This window comes from Panicum virgatum, chromosome 1K (genome assembly GCF_016808335.1).
Source record: "Panicum virgatum strain AP13 chromosome 1K, P.virgatum_v5, whole genome shotgun sequence".
In the NCBI taxonomy this organism is placed as follows: Eukaryota; Viridiplantae; Streptophyta; class Magnoliopsida; order Poales; family Poaceae; genus Panicum; species Panicum virgatum.
This window is the reverse complement of record NC_053136.1, coordinates 27,313,797-27,318,918: the sequence shown is the minus strand read 5'-3', so window position 1 is coordinate 27,318,918 and position 5,122 is coordinate 27,313,797. Positions and strand designations below refer to the sequence as shown.

Here is a 5,122-nt window from a genome sequence, read left to right as displayed (position 1 = left end):
TAAAGAGGAAATCTAAGCTGAGACCATGTTTCGTTCGCAAAAGATTTTCTACTGTAACCATCACATCGAAATTTTGAACACATGCATGGAACATTAAATATAGTTAAAAAATAACTAATTATATAATATAACTATTTCATACAAGATAAATCTTTTAAACTTAATTAGCCTATAATTAAATATTAATTATCAAATAACAATAAAATGTGATATAACACTACTCCCTTCTTCCTCGTTTATAATGCACACACTTATATCACAATTCAAATCATTCTATCTTTGACCAATAAATTAACTATTAATCTTTAATTTTTATAATATAAATTTATATGATTGGATTCGTACTCAAATATAATTTACAATGATTGTAAATTTATAATTATAATATATAATAGATAAATAGTCAAAGTATCATTTGGAAGATCGTGATAAATAAATAGTCAAAGTATTATTTGAAAAATCGTGCCCTATTTTATTATATCTTATAAATAAGAAAGGAAGGAGTAAAATCTAAATTTTTTGCGAACTAAACATGATCTAAATGGATAACTATATGAAAATATAGAGATTGAAATTTAACTAGTCTGTTGAGTCGCTCTAACGCGACATCCGGAGGTATGCCCGGTGACAGAGGCGGAGACACGAGTCACTAGATGAGCACCCTCACGCGATACGCGGGTGAACACGTGTACCCACAAGAAGGATCGCGAAGCCGTCGAAGCTGCTATGTACTCGCCGCGTGCCCGCGTCGCAGTATCCGTCCACGCACTCCTCACTTTCACCTCCGCGAGCGGGACGACGCCGTACGGCCTCCAAGACCTCACTCACGCACCGACATGGACCAGATGCAGCGGCGGGCCGACAACGGCGACGCGCCGGCGAGCGGCCAAGGCCAGCAGCAGTCCCGTCGAGGTCCAGACAAGGATCTCCACCACCACCGGCAGCAGCCGCCTTCGCAGGAGCCTTCTTCTTTGAACCCAGCGGCGGCGAGGCTACTCCGCGAGGCCATCGTCTCCCAGCCGGCGCCCGTGACGGGCTCGTCGGACATCCTCGCCTTCGCGCGCTCCGTCGACCGCGCGGACACGCCCCTCGAGTGACCCTCTCGCTTTGCTTGTGGTCTCAGCGCGCCTGCTTTTGCTTCCTTTCCCTCTTTTTTTTTCTTTCTTTCTTTCTTTCTTTTTTTTTCCCATCTTGTCTTGTGCTTGAACCGCAACAATAAAAAGGTCGACTACCTGTTTTGTTTGCTTCAACGTCAGTTTCTTGGTCATCCCCGCGATGTTGTTATATCCAAATTTCACCTGCAATTTAACGAATTCCTCCCCAATATAATTTTGTCGAGAGTGAAGCAATCCTGGCCCTGTTTCGTTGCGCTCATCCTCGCTCGGCTGTTATTCGCGCCGATTTCATTCATCAATACATACACGAATACAAGGATTATGGTAGATCGTACTAGTAAAAGTCCAAGTATGCCATGATTTCTTAAGAAGGTTCTAGTACATGCGGAATTCGACACGCCTTGCTTACTCCATAGCACGCGGGCAGAGCACTCGCGCGAAGCTTGGTCGGCCTCGGTCGATCAGGCGACGGAGACGAGGCGGCGGGAGCAGAGGGAGCAGTAGAAGCGGCGGCGGATGCGGAAGCAGAGTGGGACGTAGCAGAGCCGCGGCGCGCTCTCGACGTCCGCCGCCACCACGCCGCCGCCGCAGTAGGGGCACCGCCCGGGCGCCTGAAACGTGGCCACCACGCGCTCCGGCTCGTCGCACACCAGCACGAGGCACATGTCTCCGCCGTCGGCTCCCTTCGCTTGCCTCCTTGGCTCTTCGATTCTCCCCTTCGCCGCCTCGCGCTTCCGGGAGCTTCCTTTCTTGGCAGCTGCTGCCGCAGCTTCAGTTTAGAACTAGAACATTGCGCGGCAACGAAATTTGCCCTCTTTATCAGGTTTATTTTAAAAAATTGAACTGCAAAAAGTTCGGGGGGATTTTCGTAAAATTGGTAGACTGCGGGGGTTATTTGGTAAATTTGACGTCGACGGAGTACCGGTCGATTACTGAAAAGTTCAAGGGGTTTTTCATAAAATTGATGGATTTCAGAATCATTTTAACAGAGTCCAGGGTTTTTTTTACAAAATTCACGGAGTACGGCACGATTACTAAAAGTTTAGGGTTTTTTTTGGTAAAGTAAGGCTCCACAAAGTCCGAGGGGTTTTTCATTAAATTGATGGACTCCGTGTTCATTTTAACAAAGCTCAGATTTATTTTAAAAAATTGAACTGCAAAAAGTCCGGGGGGATTTTTGTAAAATTGGTAGACTGCGGCGGTTATTTGATAAATTTGGCGTCGACGGAGTACCGGTCGATTACTGAAAAGTTCAAGAGGTTTTTCATAAAATTGATGGACTTCAGAATTATTTTAACAAAGTCCAGGGTTTTTTTTACAAAATTCACGGAGTACGGCACGATTACTAAAAGTTCAGGGTTTTTTTTGTAAAGTAAGGCTTCACAAAGTCCGAGGAGTTTTCCGTTAAATTGATGAACTCCGTGTTCATTTTAACAAAGCTCAGGATTTTTTTGCAAAATTTACGTCCCTATCTATTCCTGACCGTCGGATCGCGATCCAACGATCGATATTTTCGGTGCTGACGTGGCCGGCCTCCCTGGCCGCGAGCGCGACCAGCTTTCAGTAATAAAAGACGGGCGGTGTGGATTGGGACGGCGCTTTGGCGCGGTCGCTGCCTCCGTTTGGAGGTGTGCGTGCTTTATTCCTTCCAGGTCGGGGACGAAAGCGGATTCGATCGTAACGCGTTATGCACGCTGCGGCGACTATTGATTCTGTGGCATTGGAGAAGAAACACTTGTGCTGAAATATCACAGCGGTGTGGCTACTCTTTCAGCTTCGACGTCCGATCCGAGCGCCAGCTTACGCATGTTGCATTCCACCAAAACATTTACACGTTCGGCATGCAATTCTTTCTGTGTTTCTTTCTTTTTACTTGATACAAATAGAGTGAATAATGGAGGACGTACTACTTTATGAGCAAGAAACATTTAAAGGAACAATCTACTTACGTCTTGCAATATCTTGTATTGATAAAAAGGATTCTCAAATAACGGTTGCAACATTAGAAAATTACAATTGCAACACATATTGATACAACATCCCAAATTACGGTTGCGACACATCTCATATTGATAAAAAAAATCTTATATTATGGTTGCAACATCGCAAACTCGTAGCTGCAACATCATATAATCACATTTGCAACGTCTCATATTGATAAAAGAAATCTTAAATCATGGCTGCAAGACTATAAAATTGCAGTTGCAATATCTTAAATTAATTAGAAAAATGCTAAATCATAGTTGCAACATCATGAATCGCAATTGTGATATCATCGAAACACAGCTGCAACGTAGCATCACACTTCATCTCACGAGGAAGGTGGATTCCAGCTATCATCGTTACTTCTTTCTTCATGATTCTTTAACAGATCCGGCTCGCCCTGTTCATGGTCCGGTCATCCCGGTTTCTGGTTTCTTTCCAAACCAGGCCATGGGAACGTCGCTGGTCCGGGCTGGTCTGGTCTTGCACGGGTTGCTGACCGGTTTGGTAGTATCCTCGTGTGGGTTGGGTTGTCTGGTTTGTGGGTAAAAAAAAAAATCAGCCGCTGCCCACCCAGAACGGGTCATGCAGGTTGTTACGTGATGTGCTGGCCATAAACTAAACTTGCTGCTATAACTAACTTGCCGCATGTGCAAAACTAGTTAAGAAGAGCAAGAAAGTGGTGATCCAGATACAAGAGTCACCATCCAAAATTCTGAACTTGCAAATCAGCATATCGGAGTTCATTGACAAAAAAAAGTTTAATTTCTACAGAAATGTGCTTGCCATGTGAAAGCATAACATCAGACTATTCGAGTGCCATGTCTCTGCAGGAATACTTGGTCAGCCGCTTTACAGCTGCAGCAATACACTAACATGGATTGAACAAGAAAAAAATCAAATTGATAAACAATGAGGCCAGTTGCGGTAGCCTATGGAGTTTGGACCAGCAGAACCATTAACTTTTTTTCCATAGTTGCATGAAAACGCTATGCTTCCAACCTAGTCAAATCTGCAGGAAAATAAAGAATACAGATTCAGATTCAGGAAAAATCATATGTACCATTTCAAACGGAAACTAGTGTGGACATGCATTATTGCAGGTGGTATATATCAAAAGGGAATCAACCAACATTGAAATAGAATGTAAGAAATAGAGCACATTCTAATGGGAATTCTTGCCTTCAAAGTGAGTGCAAAAATGAACTTCCAAATGGACCTAAGTTTCAGATTTGGACCCTATAGAATCAATCACCTTACCCTATGAGAAACACAATACACGCCTTGTTAGAAATCGCTATCCTTCAAGCTCAGTGAAATCTGAAACAAAAAAGACAAGTTACATAAGCTATCCGTTCATAAATCGTTATCTTGTAAACATAATTGAAGGTATACTTAGATTAGCACAAAAACTACCTGTCTTTTTTCAGATAGTAAGGATGCAAGTCCATTTTAGCACGCATTTCAGATTTTTAGGACTCATAGTTGGGAAATTGTTGGATACAACTAAATGGACTGACGTGGAATTTCATCATCACAATTAAAGAATGGATTGAATCTTGCACCCATCCATTTCTTTACAAACTAAACCTAATCTCGATCTGAGCTAGGGTTCATGGGTAATGGAACCAATGACACCAAGAATAGAAGGAAAACCTTGTTAGCAGAGGTCTCCATGGGAAGATGCGGTGGCGAGTCCACATCCATGTCCAAGGAGCCACCAGCCATACAGGCAACGGCTTCCCTCAGATCCCACGCCGCCTCGGCCGCTAGCGCAGCCTCCACCTCGAGGCCTCGAGCGAGGCCGTCACGCCGCATCTTCGTCCGCCTCAGCCGTCCTTCGTAGTAGCCATCCGTCTGCCGCCGCTGTCGGCCGCCGCCGCAATCGTTCGCTACAGCTGCCGCCGCCTTTTTTTCGATGTATTGGGGGATCGATGGTATCACGGGTCAGAACCGCAAACCAGGGGAGCAGCAGACCATCACTTGGGTAACACCGGTCCGGCTCCAACCTGTGCTGTGGACCA

The 5,122-nt window shown here is 44.6% G+C and overlaps 2 long non-coding RNA genes across 2 annotated transcripts; both read right to left on the bottom strand.

The window, feature by feature from the left end:
* Positions 1-1,371: 1,371 nt before the first annotated feature.
* LOC120700495 lies at positions 1,372-2,827 on the bottom strand. The gene is made up of 2 exons (XR_005685923.1): positions 2,691-2,827; positions 1,372-1,897 (listed from the first exon to the last, which is right to left on the bottom strand). It is a non-coding gene; the product is annotated as an uncharacterized LOC120700495 (long non-coding RNA).
* Positions 2,828-3,825: 998 nt separating this feature from the next.
* On the bottom strand, positions 3,826-5,122 carry LOC120651910. The gene is made up of 3 exons (XR_005666364.1): positions 4,755-5,122; positions 4,359-4,418; positions 3,826-4,110 (listed from the first exon to the last, which is right to left on the bottom strand). It is a non-coding gene; the product is annotated as an uncharacterized LOC120651910 (long non-coding RNA).